Raw genomic sequence first — 24,444 nt, forward strand, 5'->3', positions numbered from 1 at the left:
TAACTTTTCTATTCGGCAAGTAAACGAAAATATTTAGTTACTAGCGGGGGTACCCGGCGTTGCCCGAGTGTTTGTTTCCGGGACGGGGGGGGGGGGAGTTTTAAAAAATGTTATGGTAGGTAAGTAGGAACGATCAAACCCGGAGTCATGAGTAAAAGTAGGAAAATAAAGTGTGAAAAAAAAAAACAAAAAAAAAACAAAAAAAAAAACATCTGCAACGTTTCGGCCACCAAGAAAAGTCCATTCCAGTTGTTTAGGAAAAAAAAACAAAAAACCACTATGGTAGGTCGGCGCGAACGTGAAAATATAATGTGAATTGTCCAGCAACCTAACCACTACGCCACAGAGCACTGCAGCTTAGTTTAGTGATTTTAAATAACTTAATAACATGATAGAACTACGAAGCCAAACCGGTGTTCTCTTCTCAACTGTTCCTTGTGAACGATCTCCAAACGGTGTTAAGTGGTGGCAGGGGGAGGAGGAATTTTTAAGAGAGAAAATATTTTACCACTTCCATTGATCTTAACCGATTTTGGCCGTGACTTCTCAGCAGAAAAAGTATAGAAATCTAAGATTATCGAGGAATTTGAGAACTAATAAGCCTATAACAAACCTCAGATATTGTTCTGCCGTTTGTGCATAATGTATTTGCATGAAATATCTTGACTTTTAATCCTATTAAGGTCAAAATCCCACGGGAAAAAATGAGTTCATTTTATTTATATAGAGATAAAAAGGTAAACTACAGTTAAATATGCCTGTAAAACCCTGGGTTACTAATAGTATTTTTACTAATTTGATCTTTTTTTATGCAGTTTATTATACTCATAAAATTTCGCTGTTGCATGTTTTTAATTTAAGTAAATAATCAATAACAGCCGCATTCAGTCTTGTCAGACTATGGATATCCACTGAAGGATGCCTTTGCGTGAAATTATTGTGGCAAGAGTTGCACAATCTCTAACCACACCTCATAGGTCAATACTTTTTAATTCCAGTTGCAAATATGTAAAATATATATATATATAAGTTCAGGACGACTGGAAACAATGCCAAAATAAGTGGAGAGCACATACAGCGCCTAGTATTCCCATTAGCCAGGCTCATCGTTGCTTAACTTCAGTGATCTTACGAGGACCAGTATGTTAATGTGATTGTGTCGTATATGATAATGAATAGTAACAATTAAAAAAAAATATTCAATAAAGGAAACACACATACAAATGCAAAATTGTCTAATCTATGTTATAAGCTAAGGCATTTCATATTTATATATATGCGTTATCACCTTTCACACGTATTAAAAAATTGTCCAATCATAATGAACGGTCATTAGTTTTATGTTGCTAAAGTAAAAAGGAATTCAACTTTACCATTTTAAAATGAATTGTTCCAAAATTAAATTATGTTGTCCCATTGACTAAAACAGTATAATTTTAAATAAATGAATTACAAAATGTGATATTCGCTTTATCAATTTTAAAAATATTTAGGTGATAATTATTTGTGATAAGACAGAATATTTATAAGAGATATATTCGTTTTATTTAAAGAATATTCAGCTGACACTGATGATTATTTTTTACAGGAAAGTGTTTTTTTTTTTTCTGATTAGTATTAACCTGATAAAAATTTATTAATTAACAAAACATACATAATCAAGAATTATACAGATTGATATAGAAAGCACCATGGAATCTCCATTTTGTTCAGCTAGTAATTTTTTTAATACAAATGATGAAATGTTTGTAATGGTGAAAAGAATCATGATACATTATGTGGTACTTCTGTAGATCGGTGATCTTTTAAACTAATGCATATTAGGTAAAAACATACTTACCTGTCATGGCGAAATTAGTAAAAATTTCAAAAGTTATAAAAAATGATCAAGTACGAAAGTAATTACAAGAAAAAATAAAATTTATCAAATTATTGAGTTTTATTGTATTTTTTAATGTGGAAGAGTTGCGCAACCAATTCAGTATAAACTGAACTCCCTCGAATTAAATTAAGGGTTCGATATTTTTAAACAATATGCAAGAACATAATTTTGTAAAAAATGCATCTAGCACATCATTTTTCATAATTTCTGAAATTCATACTAATTTTGACAAGTATGTAATATTTTTACATGAAAATGCGTTTTAAAAGATCACCAATCTACACAAGCACCCTTTATGCTTTCTTTAAACTTGTCAAAAACAAAAAACAAAAAAAAAAGGGCTGAAGGGTGACACTCAAGATGAGCAGGTAAACGTCAGGGTTGCAAAAAAGAAATACTCTTTTAGCAACCTTCCAATCGAGTCTAGTAACAACAGTATGGAAAATACTTGCTGGAGCAAGTCAACCGGCCTGGTCTAGTTCCCACGATAACTAAAATTCGACGTGAGAGGGAATAGAAGAATTTCTTTTATAGGTTTTAAACCACCTCCCACCCAGTGATGGGATTCAGCCGGCTCACGCGAACCGATGCTTAAAATATTATGAGTTCGGCGAACCGGTTGTTAAAATTACGTAAACCCCTATTCATAACTACATTATAGTAGATTCTTTATTAACATTTTCTTAGAACCTGTTCTTAAAAAATTTGAATCCCACCACTGCTCCCACCCCCTTGACCATAATACCATTCACTCATGTTGGTTCTTTATCCCCCGACAGATGGATTCACCCAACGTAAGCATCAGCATCACCCCTCTTTATATATATATATATATATATATATATATATATTTTTTTTTTTTCTTTTACAAACTTTAATTGAAGTCAGACATTAATTTCTATTTGACAGTTAAAGTCTTTGCAGGAATACAACATTTTAAAACCATACTAGTCAGGGGGCATTTGTCATTAATTAATAGCTACTTCAGAAATTTTGCCAAAATTGATTTTTCACTTGTATGTGTTGGAGGTCATCATAGATAATCACTTTCAACTTGTCTTCCAAATTTCAGAGCCGTTTTAAGCGCGTGAGAGCGATTTTCAAATTGGCTGCCTAATTTACTGACAAAAATACCTAAAATCCCAAAAATAACCCTAAATGTATTTATTTCTATTGATTATCTTAAGTTTATTATATTGCAATGTTCTAAATGTTGTATTTTTCCTTTGCATGGCTGCAGCTGGCCTTAGATTTGTGTTTGGAGCAATAGTAACCAGAACAACGGCAATATGGAGGAATGCATCATATGCGACGAGAAGCTGCACGATCTGTTTTCTACTGCAACTGAAACATCCCTCTCCAATATCAGATTGTGTAGTGAAAGATGGGGTAGAATTGGCAAGAACAAAAACATTTGTGATAGAATAAATACATTGAAAATAGTTAGAGGAACAGATTACCATTACCATAGAAAGTGTTACAAATCATTCTGTAACACAAGCAATCTTGCAAAAGCTGAAAGGAGTCATGAAGAAGAATTAAAAGAGTCAATGAGCAAAAAGCGAGGGAGGCCAAGTACAAGTTTTGTATCACCAAAATCAAGGAAAACATTTGATTCAGATTTATGTGTCTTCTGTCAAGATCAAGGCAGAGAACAAATTCATGAATATATGTCCTGATATTTTGGTAAAAAATAAAGTTTCTACTATATTCTCATGATTTTTCGTAGCCATTTTGGAAAAGCGCCCTCTCGTGATGAAATATGATGCTAATAGTTGGAAGACAAGTTGAAAGTTATTCGTTGTGATGTTCTTGATCATATCCAAGTGAAATTTCAATTTTGGCAAAATTCTTGAAGTAGATGACAACTGCTCCCTGACTATACTATTTTTTTTTTTTTTTTAACAATCAATTTTTTCGCCAGGAGATATTTTTAAGCAACAGTTTAAAGGCCTCTACATAGAATAAAAACAAATAAAACTCACACTTGGTACTTTTTTTTGTCCACTTCACTACCAATTTGGAAATTTGGAACAAATGCAGAGATTAGTGAAATCCAAGCCAATGAAAGCGCTTGAAATGAATCATTACCGTTGAATAATAAAAATTTTTTTTTACTAAATTTATTCTCTACTAGCGAGTCCTGTGGAAATTCCACAGCGACATCTTTCATATGTAATATATTGCTGCTGAGCATTCTGTGAATGTTCAGCAAAAATGAAGACCCTGCAATATTATTGTAGCCCTTTTGTTAAAACTGCAAAAGTATTTATCTAATCTGGTTAATGTAGTGTCAGAATATATTTGGTTATTATGGTTTTTCTCTAATATTCTTATAGGAGTCTGTGACATATTTCACTTGTATGGATGCCCAGTGTGAATGGAAAACCCACGATATCATACCATCTTTAGACAAAACAGATACTATCTTTGGATCTTAGCCAGAAGACCAAGAAGGTATATTTTAGTTTCATGTACGGCCTAAAAGCGACATCTTTAATTTTTTTTTTTTTTGCATTGCATCTTCGGTGATCGGGAGATCCTAGTTAAACAGGTGATAACATACTACGAACATTAAATTAGCGTATCTGTATACTAATTTAATGTTCATATGTTATCACCTTCTAACCTTCATTTTTAATAGATAGGATCTCCCGATCAAATAATTTATAATCTAGAAACTGACACACGTATGTACGTTAAAGGTACTCCGGTATTAATATATTCTTCAGGAGTGATGATGTTAGTTGATAAATCTAAGTGAAAACTCATACCTTTTAATAAATATCACTCAGCAAAATTAAAATATTGATCTGGATATAAGCGATCGGAAATGCATTTTTTAACATAGTAAAACTTGAACTAGATGTTTATGTTGAAACAAGTAAATATTGATACTGAATTCACTAAATCATAAACAAAAAAGACTGGCTTTACTTTTTTTTTTTTTACTAGAAGATCATCATCAAGGCGGAAAGATCACTTGAGGATAGTAGTTAATGAGTGTCAGGTGGGCGATAAGACAATACAAAGATGTTTGGCAATAGTGGAAATTGGGCAGAACTTGATTATTTAGTAGGACAACTCAGCAACTTATTTATGTTGAACTTGAAAATGATGTTCTAGTCAGCTGGAAAGCAACCCCACGATATTATATTCCACAGACGTTTAATTCTAGGAAAGAAACTTTACTTATGAAATTTTCATTTAGTTTTAGGCATCGATAGAGAGTAAGGGAAATTGTTGAATCTATGGCATCATAGCGTAATGGATTAGGGCGCTGGACTGAAATAAATAAGGTTCAAGGTTTGAATCTGAACAGTCAAGCTACGCTGAAGAGGAGTAGGGCTCCGAAACACGCGTGTCAGACCAGCCAATGTGTATTGCATGTCAGGTTCCGCTGACAAAACATTTTCTTACTGAATGCATTAATTTTCTGCCTATAAGACGAAAATATTACAAAGACAGCAATAGAAAAGAACTTTTCGAAAACATAAGTCAAACACATAATCGATCACCTTAAAGAAATTGGTATATATACAAAAATATAGATTTTCATAAACAAAAAAAAGAAAAAAAAGAAAAGGAAATTGTTGACAGTTGTAACTAGATACGTGTTTGTTGTGAATGTTTTACCAGGCGGGAGGAGAGGGTTATAGATTGAAGCTCAATCGAGAACCTGCCATGAAAATAACGATAGAACAGATAGACTTGGAACGTCTCTTGTGAGAAAGAAATATAGGTACTGGTACAGTTTAATCAAAGATTTAAAAAATGAAAATATCGGGGGAAAAAAAAAAAGAAGGTTATATTGTATGTATCGATTTTGGACTGAAGATCTCCGCCCAAAAATTTCACTTAATTTGATCGAGTAATTTTTTTTTTTTTTTTTTACAGCGGAAAAACATTTTTATGCAATGAAGGTAGCCATCTTTGAATCTTTTGAACACGCCACAGTTTAAAGCGCTGACACTCCTTCTCTATCTAGCTTTTCTTCCTAAAAATCGAAATATGACTACCTTTTGCTCAGTATCATAATTTTTTTTTTGACTGTTAAAAAAAATAAAAATAAAATAAAATAGAACTACTTGATCAAATTAAGTGAAATTTTTTTTTTCAGAGAACTTCAGTCCAAAACGAATACGTACAATATAACCATTTTTTTTTTCTATATTTTTGTTTTAATGCCTTGATTAAACTGTACAAGTACCGAAATATGTAATGAATATACTTCACTTCCTCAACAAATTTCGGTATTTTTTTAGATTAGGTCCACCTCTGCAATTTTCTTTTAAATGATAACTTAAGTTTTCTACTATGCTGAATATGGAAATCGCATTGACATTTTGCAGAAATAAGTAGTTATCGAGATATAAAAAGTTATATTATGCATTGTATTCTTTGGCGGCCATCGTTTTTACGCGCGTGCGCGCACTCCATAAACAAATCTACACGTGTAACAAAGATGGCCGCCAAAGAATACAATGCATAATACAACTTTTTATATCTCGATAACTATTTCTGCAAAATTTCAAGGCGATTTTCATATTCAGCATGGCCGAAAACCTTTAAAAATCGTCATTTAAAGAAAATTTTGGAGGTGGACCTAATCTGAAAATTTACCCAAATTTCAATAAAATCTCAAACTTAAACTAATAGATAGTCTGTAAATCATACAAAAAAAAAACAAAAAAAAAAAACAGAAAAGACTGACTTGACTTTATATATTCTTGAAATTAAACCAGTCTTATTTTACTTTTTTTTACATTTTTTTTGTCTCAAACGAGGTGTATTGCCACTTGAACATAAAGGGTTACTATTTAGGATTATGTCTATAAGGCATTATGTGGAGAGTTGAGCAGCATGGTGTCTGTTCACGTTACATTTAAACTTCTGCATGTAAGTACAGGGTCCAAAAAAAGAATCAATCTAATAGGTTGCACACTATCAGTCAAGCTCTAACTTCTGTCCTCTCACCATAATGTTGCATCACGTTAATACTTTAATGAAATGTGGTCTGATGAACTCACACCACTTGTGTCCCCTTGACATGCATACTCGCAGCAAAATCCCACCCTTCCACTGTTGAGACCCTGAAAGCCTTTTACTCGAAAATTTAAACTTTGGAATTCACCCCCTTTTTCTTTGCTTATGTAGATTGGTGATCGTTTAAATCAACGCATTTCATGTGAAATCATTACGTATTTACCTGTCCTGGCAAAATTAGTATAAATTCCAAAAATTATGAAAAATGGTTTCAATGGATGCCAGACATTAACCCGCTATCTCATATATCTCAACCGAGAGATCTTGTGAATAATCTAACTGTTCTTTCACATGCAATTGTTTGCATCACTCTTACACTTGGTTCACAGGGTATATTTGTCAGATAATTTTTAAAATTCTTTTTTGAGTTCAGTTGCTTCTATAATTACTGGAATGATGGAGATCTTCCTAATATTCCATTTTCTTATGTTGTACATTATTTTCATGTCGTACATTATTTTCATGTCGTACATAAAATCTTTGTATTTTGTTTTACCTCTCAGCGCTCAGCGTCATTAGAGACACTAACTTTTTCTCATCCCATGTCATTATGTCAAGTTTAATAGCTCAGTTTTCAAGGTACATCACTGTAGGAATTGCATAGCCATAGTGGATGTTGTATCATATAGGAAAGACCTTTGATTAAAAAAAAAAAAAAAAAAAAAAAGGATCTGTGACCTTTGTATGAGTGACCTCATTGGCTAAACCCTAAATTTTACTTGATGCACATGGATAACGGAAGAGAAAAAAAAATAGGATACTGTAGGATGTAGATGGTTACAACCCTGCTTTCTCACCACCTCTCTCATCCCAATACTTATCAGAGAGGAGGATTGTGGTGGTGGGTGAAGGTCATTTCTAGTCTTCAGGATATATTAAACTAGAATACATATAATTCGTGTAGGACCTTTCTTTTTAATCAGCGGACATAAAGTGATGTGTGTACTATTTGATATTTTTGCATTAACTCAAGAACCAAAAATCCGAAACACTGGATAGAAAGTACAATTAAAGTTTTCTTCCCCAACTCAATATTGTAACATTTATTCAGATAATTTTATACACAAAAGAACAACCATAAAATTATTTTTTTTCTTGCTGAAAAATAACCTCTTCTCTTCAGTGATACAACTTTGCTGACCAATACCAAATGATAACATTTTTGATCTAGACAATGTGGGGTGAGCGATAATCTGACAGAACAGGACTTTTGACATCTACAGTTTTCATGACAGTGGCAACCTTCTTGCAAGCAATAACCAAGTGACCATCCGGAATCAGAAATGGCCAAAATCTGGGATATCACTAGAAAAAGAAAAAGAGGTACATAAGCAATGTTATGAATGGCCAATTTTCACAGAAGAGAAGTTGCTAGATTTCCTCTACTCTATCATTATTTCCATGTTACCTGAGCTGCAATTTCCGGTTTCTCCTTGTTAAACAGTTACAAGAACTTGTCTTATAACTGCAAAAACTTTCATTTTTTTGTGTGCTTAACATTAAACAGAATTTCCTTGAACAGTTTCTTTCCACACACTTTCCATCTGTGGAATGTTATTATTGAATTTACTAGCCGGTGCACAACTGTTCGATCAGTTTAGCTACAAACAAATAAACTGAAAAGAACACTAGAAAATCGGTCTGTTATAAGGTTGGGATGTTCCATTATGCTCAGATGGGAAAGTCCATTTTTTGAGTTCTGATTGGCTTTTAGTCTATGAGCGAATAATCTATTAGAAAAATTTTTGCTTGAATTAAGCAATATTTATGTATCGTATCAATTATTTGAACACTTTATGTCGGTAAGTGTCACTTTGATTCGATACCCCCTACATTCTATAGTCACCACTGGATTGCTTCCCTGTGAATTACAACAAATACTTGTCATAAACTGTCATCATAAGTCATTAAATTTTGTCTATTCCATTCATTATTTTCAATCCTCTTATCATATTCGTTATCATTTAACTGACAATCTTTTTCATTAGCTCTTATTCTCAAGTAGTTTTTAACCATAAGTGTTGGCTTATTATTAATAAAAAAAATATTGTAAAAGTAGTTCTTAGATGTGACAATGCTTCTCTATAAAAGGCAAAGAATGTTCGTTCGTCTGTCAAGTTTAACTTTGAAAACATTTTCATTGCTACATATGTACATTGAATGAAATCAGTGAGAAGGAGGCAGCTATGTGTGAACACATCTTTAAAGTGTCTCCATTGGACAGTTCGTCTTTCATGCTTGTGTTGAATCATATTTTGTACATTTCTACAAAGTCACCATTTGTCCATGCGTGGAGTATTGTTATCACATCTGGGCTTATAAATCCACCACTCATTTCTCCCTCATAGACAGGGTCCAAAAAAAGAATCAATCTAATAGGTTGCACACTATCAGTCAAGCTCTAACTTCTGTCCTCTCACCATAATGTTGCATCACGTTAATACTTTAATGAAATGTGGTCTGATGAACTCGCACTACTTGTGTCCCCTTGACATGCATACTTGCAGCAAAATCCCACCCTTCCACTGTTGAGACCCTGAAAGCCTTTTACTCGAATAGTTTCTTCCCTTAAACTTTGGAATTCACCCCCTTTTTCTTTGCTTATGTAGATTGGTGATCGTTTAAATCAACGCATTTCATGTGAAATCATTACGTATGTAAGTGCCATAAACGTATCATGGTTCTTTTTATCATTACAAACATTTCATCTCTACAGGATGGAATGATAAAATTGTCGCCATAGAAAAGATATGATTTCATTTCCATTTGATGAAAACCGGTTTTCTTTTTTGTTGCAGACCATCTACTAGTTGGCCAGTTGTATACAAATCCGAAGAGCGATAGGAGTCTTCTATCATGTCTGAAAGTGACACTATGTTCAACGAATGACATCAAAGATGCGCCACTGTACAACTCATGCTTTCTACCAATTCAAGTTATGACAACAGGACCATTGCCAGCACCCTCAAAATGCAAATCCGTATATTAGGGACGTGCCTAGAGTTATGAAAAAATTTCTGGCCATGGTTATGGTGTAGTCTTTGGTGTGGTTTCAAGTGAGGGCCATATTATGCGACCTCACATCTTCAAAGTTGGCTTGAAAGTCAACAGTAAAGAGTACCTGGATGTGTTGATTCCCTGGTGCAATCAGATGGCCGCTGGCAGACGCTGGGTGTGGCAGCAGGACTTGGTGCAGATACAGAAGTCCAAAGAGACCCAGGCTTGGCTTCAGAAGGAGTACTACAACTTTATACCCTTCTCACTACCCCCTCCTCCCCCAACCCACTGGACTACTTTGTTTGGTCATATGTCAAGAACATCACCAACATAACCTCCCACAACACCAAAGCTAGCCTGATCACCGCCATCCACTAAGCTCTCGCTAGCGCTTGTGGAAAAGGCATGCTTCCAGTTTTGGATCGTATAAAGGTGGTGATTAAGGCTGAAGGCGACTACATTGAATAGATGTCAGCTCTATTACATAATCAAGTTACTTGAATTGATTTTTTTCAATAAAAATTTTTAAAATTAAGCTGTAGTGTTGTTCTCTTTAGGGGAACAACTTTATCGTTCCACCCTGTATATTAATCAAATTACTACAAAATTGAAATTCCAAGGTGCTTTCTACATCAATCTATATAATTTATTCTTAATTATAATTTTATTTTTTAATTAATAAGTTTGTCAACGATGATACTATTAAAAAAAAAAAATTATTTTTTGTAAAAAAATGATTGTTACTGTCAGCTAAATAGAGAATGCTCCATCCCCAGCTAGAACAAAATAAGAATGTTTAAAAAAAAAACATGTTCAGTTTAGAGAATTCATTTTACTTGTCCTGTGACGGGTTTATTTCCAGTACATTTACAATTATTAACTGAAGGAAATATTAAACCAGGTTCATACTAACTATACTACCTGAGGCAGTTCACGTGCATAACACATTGAAACTGTTGAACGTTTAATACTTATAGTTTAGGCGGTTCACTTGTATGAAAAGAAAAGTTACACACCTAAAGCTAACATATATTCTATTCCATGCCATGAGGGCAACAAGATTTATATTAGAGAAATCCAACACAATTTGAATTAGAAAAAAAATTTAAAATTATGAACATAAAGCAAGTAAAACTAACAACATTAAACACTTCATGCTTGCATATGTTTGACTTTGATCATTCCTTCAACTTCAATAATACATTTCAAAAGAAATCAACATATAGATTAATCAAATCATCTATCATAACTCATTTTAGAAATATAATTATACAGAGAATGGGCTTCTATTATATGATTCTATTTAGGATGCAGAATTCCAAACAGAATATACAAGTATATGAGAGACATGTATCTATTCATAACTACACCCCCACACTATCAACCACCATTAGCTACTTTTAGGTTAGTCAACATTAAGAGGGGCATGGAGTACTAATGTAGTTGGAGTGGTAGGAATCAGAATGCCATTCTTTGATGAAACAAAAGTCATCTAAATCCCTTGATGTGAGATGAAGTTTGTCAGACCATGTATCTAAATTTATATGAATTTCATCTTGAAATAAATTTAAGATAAATAAAAGGTAAAACAGTCTCAAAGTGATCAGATATTTCCATAAATTCAGATTTTACAACAATTTAAGTGGAAATCCGCTTTTTCCAGATTATGAAAAAAAAAAAAGAAAAAAAAAAAAAGTGGAATTCCACTAAAAAGCGGAGAACTATCCCTGGTATATTATAGATAAAGGTGAGAGAGATCTAATCTATGCAACTCACCAATTCTTATTTATTTTTGAATTCTTCAGACAACTGTTCTCATCTCGAGTGTCATTTTCACAACATTTTGATCAATGTAACCTTCGACCTTCTTTAGGTATATCTTTTCAAACTCAGGAATTTGGACAGAATTTTAAATGGAGCCGTTTATTTACTTCATGGGAGTAGCATGCTCTCCTTCCATCAACCATGACTGGGTAGAGGTCCTAAGTAATTCGCAATTGTATTTTTAGTCGCCCACACTGAGAATTGAACCTTTAACCTTCAGGAGAAGGTTACTTTTACAATTGATTCCTCAAAAGTTCAGAAATGTATCACCAATTCTTATTTTTTGTGTGACAAAGCAATACTATATATCAGAAATCATTCCGTCATTGATTATTTTTGCTCTGCCTCCACCACAATTTTTTGTTGTCTTCAACCCAATACTACTTCTGTGATTTTAACACACTGACAAGTACACAAAGGCGTATCATCCAAGTAGTTGATAATGCAATTGTAGAATGCTTTCCCAGTTTTGAAACTTTAGAACCTGTTCAGATAAAGCATCCAATTTGAGCATCAGATCAAATGGCCAACTGATATTATATTTAAATAGTGGAGGGTTAGATTGCCAGATGAACTGCTACCCTAATGTCCGGGTGGTCCTTGGATATGTCTGATGGATGGTGGTTAGAGTTCCTCCCCACCATTTCTCTTCCCACTACAAAAGGAGATGGGAGATTGATTTACTTTCATAAAAGTGAACAAAAAATAAATATGATCATCAAAGCATGAAGGGTAGAAACTGCTCCACCCCTCAATAGACAAGGGGCTAGTTCACAGTAGGGAGTGCAAGTTTAGGAAAGAGAAGTCACTTGGAAAGAAAGAGGTGGGACATAAAGAGAGAAAATAAGAAGGTTAGGAGAGAAAGAGTAAAATGATAGAGGGGGCGGGAGATGGGGGTAAAAAGGGAGTGAAAAAGATAAAAAGGGGTAAAAATAAAAGTACAGATGACAAAAAGTAAAAAAGGGAAGTTAAAAAGAGCGACACGGATGAGGTAAAAAAGGAAAGACATATAAGAGGTGCTAGTGCACTTACTGATCCGCACTATTTTTTTAAAATCATATTTCCAAGTTTAATTCAAGTTTTATGGTTTTTTTTCAATTGTAAGGTTAAAGTACAGAATAGGTACAAAACACCCTCCCCTCCCCATGTTAAGAATGGCTTTTTAAATAATAATAATGTTATTATTTCAGCACGGATCAATAAGTACACGAGTACCATAAAAGGAAAACTGAATAAAGAAAGAAATTACATACAAAAGAGATAGAAAGGGTAAAAGAAAAGAGTGTACAAGGAGAGAAAGACTGAGTAGGTTAAGAGAGAGAGAGAGAGAGAGAGAGAAAGAAGAGAGGGAAAGAGGAGTAAAAAAAAAAGACAGAAGATTTAAAAGATAGGGAGAGTAAAATTAGAAAGTGGGTAAGGAGAGATAGAAAGAGGGGAGAAATTAGTTTTTCTTTATATTCAAACAGAACTGACGTTTTAACATAATTGCATCCATGACTTTGTAAGTTTTCAGAGAATCTGTACATGTATATGGTCTGCAGCCGAGGTAGCAGGCAAACATACTTTCCACTGTATCTAAAGGGGTTGTCTTTCAGGATCGATTTTCTGTATATAATAACCATGTGTTGTTGAGGCTCAAAACTGGTTTTACACGTCACACAAATAAGCATACCCGGTGAACCAAGTGCAAGTGAAATACAAACGATTGCACTGAAAGGGACGGCTAGAATCCTGAAAAGATCTCTTGGTTGGACTCACTAAAATAGGGGTAAATGTCAGACATCTGGTTGGATGTCTCATCCCCTAGAAGAAAAAGTTTAAGAAAAATGAAAAAAAAAAAAAATGGGAAACATTTTAGATGGTTGTATTTCATACTTTAAATGATCCACATAACCAACCTTATCTACCAGAAAGAACAGTTGGAAATAAGTTATACACCATCGACTATGACTTTTTTTATATACAAAGGAGTCAACTCTTATCAAAGCCCAGAGGCCACTCGAGAATAAGGTTTAATGAGTATGGTAGTCCTTGGGATAATAGCATAGTATTCGTTAGTAGTGGAAATTTGGTAAATTGGATTACTTAAGCAGACGGCTCATCAAGAACTTGTTTATGTTGGACTTGAAGATGACCATATTATAGTCAATTGGAAAGCAGGTAAACAGAACAGAGTTCCACTGGCGAGAAGTTAAGAAAGAAGCTTTGTTCATGGAATCCACGTTTAGGTACAAATAAAGAGTGGGGAAAATTATTGATAGTGGTTTCAGCTAGGCGAGTGTTTTTTTTAATGAAAGTTTGGTAAGTGGGAGGACTATAGATTGGAGCTCAGACGAGCACTTTCCATGAAAATAATGATAGAGTAGAGACAGGCTAGCAACGTCTCTTCTGTGGGGAAAGAGGTTGCAGGGAAGTGAAAAGGGCATACCCTACTAGGCTACAAAGTCGGTTTTGAACTGTCAAGGCAGGATATGGTGCTTTGAGCAGCTTCTGCCCAGATGTGGCAACAGTACTCCACGTACTAGGACGTACTTGGCTCAATTCTTACAGCTATAGAAAATGGAACTATTAAATTAATATAGTGACATGGGACAAGAAGAAAAAAGCAATCTTAGAAGTTAGTGTCTCCAATGAAGCTGGGTTAAAAAGAGCTGAGAGGGAAAACAGTGAAATAATGTCTTATGTACGAAATGAAAAGAAACTGAAATCTTAGGAAGATCATCATCATTGTTCTAATAATTATAGGAGCAAACCAGACTCATGAAAATGAATTTCAAAGAGTATCTGGCAAATATACTCGGTGAACTAAATGCAAGAGAGAGATACGAAGAATTGCACTTACAGAGACAGTTAAAATCTTAAAGCAGCTCTCACTTGACCTGTCTGAAATAGCAGGAAAATGTTTGATATTCAGTAGTATGCCCCATCCACAGTTAGACAAATATGATAAGAAAATTATTAAAAAAAACAAAAACTTACAGATTTAGATATAGGATCCACCCTGTCACTGATTAGTTGATAAGAAAATTCTTGTTAAAAAAACAAAGTAACATTTATATAATAGTTTATCCTGCATAGATCCTTATCAATCAGAACCCAGAGAATGGACTTGCCCAGCTAAGCATAGTGTAATATCCTGGCTTTCTTGTAAACTAGCTTTCTAGGCTTCTGCCTCAATTTATTTAATTGAACATTAACTACTAAATTCAATACACGTTTGTAGTAAGCAACATATAAAAATCCTAAGTTACAAGCTAAATTACATTTCAGCATACAAATTTCAATCATGAGTCTTGACACGCCGGATCACTGAAGTTAAACAATGTTGAGCATGGCCCGTAGCAGATGGGTAACCATTTGGGAAATTGAGGCGCTGTATGTACTGCAAGGTAAAATACCAGGTTGGAAAACTAACGCGGTCTATCCTTCTTGTGAGTGTAGATGGACCTCTCTCATTCCATGTTTAAAGAGGATGTGTCCTCCATAGTATCAGACCTGACTGAATGGTTAATTGTAGGCATAGACCGATTCATTCCATCCAAAAAATTCCAACAAAAACCAGCCAGCCATGGTTCTCCCCAGAATGTGCTGCTGCTATCGCGCACAGAAATCACTTTTTCCATAGCTACCAATGTAATAGATGCACTGAAACTAAAGCTGGTTTCAGAACCGTCAGCAACCACTGTAAAAGAGTAATAAAAAATGCAAATATGCGCAATCCGTTAAGTCCAAAGTAGCTGAGCAGCAGCTTGGTTCCCACCAGTTCTGGCAAATAAGAAATAGGATCTTGAACAGAAACGTGCGTTCTATCCCAACCATTATCAATGGACTAGAGGTCATCTCGACAGCATCCGACAAGGCCAAACTATTTGCCAAAAACTTTGCGGCAAATTCTACCCTGTGTGACGAAGGCCATCAACTCCTCATATTCCCTCCTATAACAGACAACACGCTATGCAACATACAAATATCTGTGCATGATTCGCCAAGCTAATCAAGAACCTTGACTCCAGTAAAGCAACTGACCCTGACAACATTGCTGAAAAAGCTTCAAGCAGAACTTGTCCCCATATTTATAAAACTGTTTAAGCGTTGCCTTAAAGAGAAGTGCTTCCCAACACCCTGGAAAACCTCATCAGTATGCCCTGTATTTAAGAATTCAGTTGATAAGTCATTTCCCTCTTAGTACAGACCAATAAGTCTTCTGATGTCATGAATAAGTTGCTGAAATCCATATTAAATAGAGAAGTAGTCAACCACCTCAACAGAAATAACTTTCTTAGTGACATGCAATATGGTTTCCGTTCTGCCAGATCTACAGCAGATGTGCTAACGATTATATCTCATAGGATTAATGAATCTCTTGACAAAGGCTTTCTCTCTATGGCAATTGCTCTTGACATATCAAAAACCTTTGATAAGGTATGGCATAAGGGCCTACTTCACAAGATTTCCAGCTACGGTATCACTGGAAATGTTTTCTCAATCATTAAATCATTTCTCTCTGATAGGCTCATAAGAGTAGTGGTTGATGGACAGAAATCAGAGGACCACAGTATTAATGCTGGAGTCCCTCAGGGGTCCATCCTGGGCCCAACTCTCTTTCTGATCTACATCAATGATCTCCCAAAACACATACTCAAATCATTCATTGACATCTATGCTGATGACATGACCATCTATGGCAACACATCAAAGGCCATAAATGACAAAGTTCTCTGATTCTCTTTCCTCTGATCTCAAGTGCTTGGTACAGTGGAGGAAGATGTGGCTGGTTACTTTTAATGCATCTAAAACCAAGCTCCTATCTTTACATCATCAATGCTCTGATCCCCGTCTGGCATCAATTGAAATGGATGGCTCTCGTCTAGGAGATGTTTTGATAAGCTTCTGGGCTTGACCTTAACTCCTGATCTGAAATGGAATATGTACATCAAATCTGTTGCCAAGATCGCTGGAAAAATGGTAGGATCCTTCTACTGCTCCAGAAGATATCTCACTGCTGATGCAATTCTCTATCTATATAAAAGCCAAGTACGTCCAAGGATGGAGTATTGCTGCCACATCTGGGCAGGATCTGCTAAAAACAGCCTATCCTGCCATGACAGAGTACAAAATAGGCTTCGTGGCTTAGTGGGGGGGGGCTTTTCTCTTCCTTACAACGTCTCTCCCACGTTACTTCCATGGCAAGTGCTCGTCCGAGCTCCAATCCCTGGTCCTCCCCAATCTTTCACAAAAAAACACCCGTCTAGCTGAAACCACTGTCAAAAATGTTCCCCACGCTTTATCTGTGCCAAAACTAAAACATAGATTCCACGAACAAAGTTTCTTTCTTAGAAGTGCACGCGGCGCACGCCTGTGGAACTCTGTTCCGTTTGCCTGTTTCCCACCTGACTACAACCTGGATGTCTTCAAGTCCAACATAAACAAATTCCTGATGAACTGCCCCCTTAAGTAAGACACTATCAAATCTCAACACTAACGTACTATACACGCAATAATCCTTATCCCCGAGTTGCTTCCGGGTCTTGATAAGTGGTGACCACCTTGTAAAAAAGAAAAACCCTATATAGTGATGGCATCACGATAGAAAATTACCCTTAATAGCTATGATGAAGCATCAAGTATTCAGCTACGGACAAGATTTGAATTACACTACAAACTCGTGTAGTCAGTTCAATCACGGCTCCGGCCACATGTTACATTACGTAAGCACTCTTTACATAGTAGTGCACCCAGGTCCACTCTAGCCGGAGTGTTAGTATTTCTGTCAGTGTCCTATGGATTAAATAAATGATGTCCTAAGAATAGTATATGCATAATTTTCTAAAAGGCGACTGGGGACCGCTTGTGAATTTAATATCCATCCATGTGACACTTCCTCCCTTGATGTACGTATCGGTTTTGGACTAAAGATCTCCGAAAATAATTTCATTTGATAGAGTAGTTTTTTTTTGTTTTTTTACAGCGGAAAAACACGTTCTTATGAGAGCACGTTGAAGTCAGCCATTATAGAATTTGTTAAACACGCCACGGGGAGAAACCGCCGACACTCCCTCCCCATCTTTAATATTAGCTTTTCTTCCTAAAAATCGAACCTTTTGCTCGCTATCATAAAAATTTGTTGGCATTTTCGCTGTAAAAAAAAAAAAAAAAAAAAAAAAAAAAATTGATGAAATTAAGGGAAATTTCTGTCATCGGTACGTGCATCACTGCATCATGCATATTTTTTTTTTTTTTTTTTTCGTGGAGATGGAAGGGAGGTTCTGGACAAGCGCTCTAGGTGCTTATGCACTTACGTTTCCATGCTATTTTTTTTAAATTCAAGTTTTGTTTATCTTTTTTATTGTTAGGTAAAAGTACAAAATAATTATAAAAAAAAACATGTTAAGAATGGCGGCGGATCTGTACGAGAGTGGCCACCCCTAAAAATGTGTTACTTAAAAAAAAAAAAAAAAAAAAAAAAAATTTCTTTCGACAATTATCAGATTACAGACTTGAGTATCATATTAACAGAAAAAAATTGAAAAAAAATTTAATGACTTTAAGGGGGTTCTTCATTGCTACCTGACTTGAAGGAAAAAGTGAAAAACGCGCATAGTGTGTGGAGCTGGAGTAGTGGAGCACTGGAGCAGCAGCACTCTCATACAGGTCAGTCAGAATGGCTTTCTAAATAACGTGATTATTTCAGCACGGTAACATAAGTGCATAAGTATCGCGCTCTATTCTACATCATTAAAATTGGCCGTGACGTTCGTCTCTCCGTGCGAAGTTAGAAAGCAATGTTGAAGCCTTTAAACTGTCAATTCGAAATTTGGTGCTAGTGCAGTTAGTGCACTATCCGCGCTATTTTTAAATCGCATTTCCAAGTTTAATTCAAGTTTGTCTGTTTTTTATTCAATTGTAAGGTTAAAGTATAGAATAGGTATAAAACGCCCTCCCCTCCCCACGTTAAGAATGGTTTTCTAAATAATAACGTCGTTATTATTTCAGCACGGATCAATAAGTGCACTTGCACTAGTACCCGAAATTTTGGGGTAGAGTTTAAAGTTCATAGGTCGAGGTCGGGTAATATTCTTTTTCTTTTAATTCTCAGTAAAATAAATACATTATCAAACAGCATGTAATTTTATGAATAAGCGCTTGAATTTACGAGTTAGTTCTTCATCTAAGCCCCGGTCTCCCAAAGCATCATTCATTCGATTTGCAATCTTTCTGTTGTAAGTGACAGACGGGGAGGATATATAAAAAATGAAAGGGTTTCTTTTATTTTCCTTCACAACAGATTGATCATTTATTTAAATAAAAATATTTTTTTTTAATAAAAATCGATTGGCGACGAATCATTAAAAATATTTCATTCATTACAGAAAAAAAAAAAAAAAATGATGTAAAAAGCTCTTTCACACATTAAGTGTCAGCAGACGGCAATTTCTAAGTATGGTAGCCCAACTCTGCCAAAAAATGCACTATGGAATTACAAAACCGAAAGTAACATTAAAAAGTGTGGTGCAAGTTTATAAATGGTCCACAGGTAATCTTTTTTACTATAAAAATCTGAAAAAATCTTTATAATGTACGTACTTGTCACTGCATGAAAATGTCATATTCCAAAAATCACGTAAATCGATCAAGTAGTTTTTTTTTTTATTTAAGAAAATCGAATATTATGAGACATTTTATCGAAGAAGAAAAAAAAACTCACCATCTTGTTTTTGAATGTAGCGACACCTATTGGCAATGTTGGGAATATAAGATCAGAAAGGGGCAAATAATCAACTTTCCACATTATAGAAAAAACAAAAAAAACTTGGAAAAGTTTTTGAGGATGTTGAAAACGAAAATAATGTTTAAAATTCCAGCAAATGACTAGTTTCCAAGATATGAAGAAATGTTAGTTTAAAGAAAGTGGGGTATCACTTTTCTATAATAATTTAACGTATAATGATCACCCACTTTATGGCCACCACCACCACTAGTGTAAAACTTGAATTTATGCCGCTGAAATGCACATTTGCCGAAATTTTGTGTGGGTGCTCAATTTACGTAAAATTATTCATCTATAAGGGGTTGAATTGAATTGAATTGCTTTCTGCCTTAAAAAAAAAAAAAAAAAAAAAAAAAAAAAAGAGTAAAAGTGCGTGGTGACGGAAATGGTTGAAGCAATTTACGATCGAAAGTCGAAAAAGAAAAAAAAAAAAAAAAGGAAGTAGATACTTTATTATCGACTTCCTTTTTACATTTTTCCCTGCATTGGCAGAAACTAAAATTCCACAACCGAACTGTATTCTTTTTGTTAGGATTATAGTTAGACACGTTTACTAATTCGTGTATTGATGCCCATGAACATCATTTCAAATATTTAATGGGATTGAAAAAGCAAATAGCAAGTCAGACAACCTTCGCCTTCAATCTAGTTCCCAAATGATTTTCCCTTTTTCTTTCTAAACCGATTTATACGTTATCTGCCTTTATTTTTATTCTAATTTCCAGACGAAGAGGTCCATTTTTTTTTCGTTTATTTTATTTTATTTTTTTAACTTCGCCGATTCTGTCGTTATTTTCTTTATAAATATTAGTACAAAAACTGGTTTGGTGTAGATGATGGGTGATCGTTTAAACCCATGCATTTCAGTTGAAATTACATGCAGTTCGTGTCATATCAAAATTACTATAAATTCCAAAAATTACGAAAAATGATCCAGTAGAAGTTGTGCTAGATGTATTAAAAAAAAAAAAAAAGAAAAAAGACCCATAATTAGATTCTGTGATTTTGTGTTAAAAAATGGCGGACCCTGAATTTAAGTCAGGGGAGATGTCAGTTTCTCATACTGAATTGGTCGAACAACTCTTCCATGTGAAACATACGATAAAACTCGATAATTCAATAAATTCTATTTTTATTTGATCATTTTTGGAATCTATACACGTGCACGTCTGTGGAACTCTCTTCCGTTTGCCTGTTTTCCACCTAATTACAACTTGGATGTCTTCAAGTCCAACATAAACAAATCTACCGCCCCCTTAAGTAAGACACTTTATAAAATCTCCAATACTAACGATTACTACGATACTATCCCATTGATTACTGTACACGCAATAACTCTTATCCTCGAGTGGCTTCAGGGCCTTGGTAAGCGGTGACCACCATGTAAAAAAAAAAAAAAATACTAATTTCGACATGACACGTAAGTACGTAATGTTTTCGCCTGAAATGAATGCGTTATTTAAAAGATTACCAATCCACACAAGCACCCGAAAATTGACGAAGGATTTTCTTCCGTCATTTTTTTATGGCTCGTTAAATAATAATAATATAATCACGTTTGTTTTATAAAAAAAAAAAAAAAAAAAATATGTACTTCTGATCTTCCATAGTGTAAGAAATGCGGATCGTCAGCTTTTCGCCGGTTTGGTACCACCAAAACAAAGGAGTTTCTAATTAGATGAAAAAAAAACCCGAGTAGGTAAGGAGAAAGAATCCTGCAAATAAATGCATGCATTTAATAGCTACAGGTGAAGTGCAAAACTATCCTTACCTTTATCTGATGTAAATGGTATTTAAAATAATCCGTTTATTTTTATGTAGTCATGATTTTAAAACAGAAAATCTTCCGGAGAAGAAACGACATGTATCGTTTGTATCGATGCCTGAAATTAATATTTACAGTGCATCCTGAAAATGCCTTAAATATTTCACAGCACCACCTGCTGGCAACAATCAGTACTAACAGTAGGGCACGGTGTGACAAGGGCAGATAACTAGCTTCACCAAGGCTGTTTTTTTTTGTGTCCCCCCTCCCGCCGTATTTCCTATAATGTACTACGATTCTCTTCATCCATAGAAGACCATCCTACCAGTCCTAGGCATTATCTCCTCCTTCGGGAAGAGAGGAAAGGTTGTTTACCGCCTGACGTGCCGCTACTTGAAAATGTTGACAGATCTCATCATAGTAATTTTAGATCCATTCAAAGTATTTTTTTCGTTTTTAGGAATGAAAGAGAGCTTAAATCCCTCCTCTTTTCTTAGCGAAATGAAGGTGGTAAAAAATTCGTTCTTATTCAGAATCCAACATAATTAAAAAAAAAAAAAAGAAAGAAAAAAATAATAAAATAAAAGTACATAAAAATCTTTATGATGTAAGTACCTGTCCGGAACGAAACTGTTATTTTCCAAAAATGCAAATTGATCATGTATCTTGATATATGCTTACTTATGTTACCGTGCTGGAATAAGAACATTATTATTTAGAAGGCCATTCTTAATATGGGTCTGGGAGGGTGTTTTGTAATTATTCTGTACTTTCACCAAACAATTTAATTAAAAAAAAAATATATCGGTCAACGTCAAGATTCTTTCCAACTCCAAAAAGCCTTTACAATGACGACTAGGTTTTGGGAGGTGCTGAAAACGAATATAACATTTAAAAGTTAGCGCCGAGAAATAGTTTTCATGATATGAAAAATTATTTTTTCCAAAAGTGGGGATCACTTTTTCATATAACTTTAACATAAAATGAGCACTCATTTTCTGACCACCTAGTGATAATTATTTTGCTTTAAATTTGCCGCAATTTTTTTTTTTTTAATTTAATTTTATTAGTAATTTTGTATGTTATTAGTAGGGCTGTGACAACAGAATATTCTTTTCATTCTTTTGACTCTCAAATATATATTCGACACAGTAAGTTGATTGACTGTGTCTTACTACAACTGAGAACAACATACATCAGTCTATATAAAAACATATAAGATATTAACGGATATATACTCAAGAGTAAAAACAATGAAAAGAATATGCTATTGTCACAACCCTAGTTATTCGTAGTGGCCATTTCTGTACACGTAAACGCGCGCATATTTTTGATTACTTGTTTGCAGCAAATTTAAATATTCGTTTTCAGCATATCCGAAAACCTATAAAAGTCATTTTAAAAGCGATTGTTAAGGTGGGAAGGAAATAAAAATTTACCAAAAAAAGTCTTCAGACAAAAGCAAAAAGTGGGTGCTTATTTTACGTTAAATTTATATAGAAAAGTGATCCCCACTTTTTGCAAAAGTAATTTCTTCATATCATAAATACTATTTTTCTGCGCCACTTTTAAATGTTATATTTGTTTTCAGCACCCCCGAAAACCTTCAGAAGTCATCATTGTAAAGGTTTTTTTTTTAATTTGAAAGAATCTTGACATTAATCAATTAAGATATAGTAAAACTTAAATTTAATTTGAAAATACTATTTTAAAAAAATAACATGGTAACATAAGTGCTTAAGCACCAGTATTTTTTTACATATATAAAGAAAATCATTTCTATCGATTTTCAGCCATTAATGTGAAATCGCTGATCTCGCAAATTTATATTACTGTGTAATTATCTACCATTATATATATATATTTTTTTCAAAATTGTGACACGAGACAGTCCTTTTTTTTTTTGCTTACTCATCAGATTTGGTTTTCTTAGTTAAAAATAAAACTACTTGATGAATTCATATGATTTTTGGAATGTGACACCAGTAAAGCTGCCGCATGATTCCACCCTCAAACGAAAATAATGTTTAAAATTCCAGGAAACAAGTAGTTTCCAAGATATGAAGAAATTATAGTTTCAAAAAGTGGGGGATTAATTTTGTATATTATTTAAGGTAAAATAAGCACCCACTTTATGGCCACTTTTTGTTGAATGGGGGTTTGATCAACGTAAAATGGGTAATTCTGGCCTGGTAGAGCAACACAAAACCTACCTTAAAAATTTTGTTTTGTCGAGGTTTTCAGGTTTGCTGAAAACAAATATCACATTTAAATTTGCTGCAAACAAGTAGTTTTTTGGATATTAAGCAATGTAATTCCTTATGTTATAAGTGGTGGACATCCTTGTGTGCACATATTTTATATGTATATATCTACTATTTTATAAAAGTCACATTGTGTCTGAGTTTCTTCCTCATAGGTTCCGAAACGGCTGCCTATCTTTTGCAAATTTCACACAAAGGTAATTTATGTGTCTGGCAATGTTCTTAGGTTATGATAGGATTTGAACAGAAATTCATCTGATAAATTTCGAAAATCAAAAAAATCTAATCTTAAAAATATTTTTTTTTTCTTATAGATAAAAAAAAGAAAACAAGACGGAATGACATTATCATTATTTTTTTTATTTTATTTGCAAAATAGTCCACCGGTCAAATTATTCCTCGTAATATATATATATATATATATATATATATATATATATATATATATATATATATATGTGTGTGTGCTTGATTCATGCAAGATGGCCCAAAAGCAGTCTGAAGCATTCCGTACGTTTGTGTGCCATTTTTCCAAGTTTTAAACATAATTTTATTGCATATCATTTTTCTACAATGTCCTTACGTCTAGATTGCATTTTTTAAATTCACTAGCTGTGACAATTAGGCTTTAGTAGGGTGTATTCCAATTCCTACTGTAGCTGTTCGTTTGAACCTGAAATCATAAAAATTGGTCAGTCATCTTATAAGATGTATAGCAATAAAATACTGAATTTTCAAAAGTCTATAACAATTTTAAATGCCTGTACAAAAGAAAGTCTGGAAACTTATTAAAGGCAGTTTGTATGTATGTATATATATATATATATATATATATATATATATTTAAAGGGGGTTAGAACAGTAGTCTAAAGAGCAGAGTGTATTTTAATGTGATAGT

The 24,444-nt window shown here is 34.1% G+C and overlaps 1 protein-coding gene across 2 annotated transcripts in view; it reads right to left on the bottom strand.

Annotated features, from left to right (window-relative positions):
* The window catches only part of LOC145249593 (extracellular tyrosine-protein kinase PKDCC-like), a 117,502-nt gene extending 96,003 nt beyond the window's left edge, over positions 1–21,499 (bottom strand). The window contains exon 1 of one of the 2 annotated variants that reach the window (XM_080111297.1): positions 21,289–21,499. The gene's annotated coding sequence lies outside the window, so the exon portion shown is untranslated. Of the gene's footprint in view, positions 1–14,591; positions 14,628–21,288 lie in introns of those variants that run through there. The other variant, XM_080111301.1, reaches the window with a different exon arrangement.
* Between the last annotated feature and the right edge of the window lie 2,945 nt (positions 21,500–24,444).

This window comes from Euprymna scolopes, chromosome 28 (assembly GCF_053919585.1).
Source record: "Euprymna scolopes isolate OS-2025 chromosome 28, ASM5391958v1, whole genome shotgun sequence".
NCBI classification, from domain to species: Eukaryota; Metazoa; Mollusca; class Cephalopoda; order Sepiida; family Sepiolidae; genus Euprymna; species Euprymna scolopes.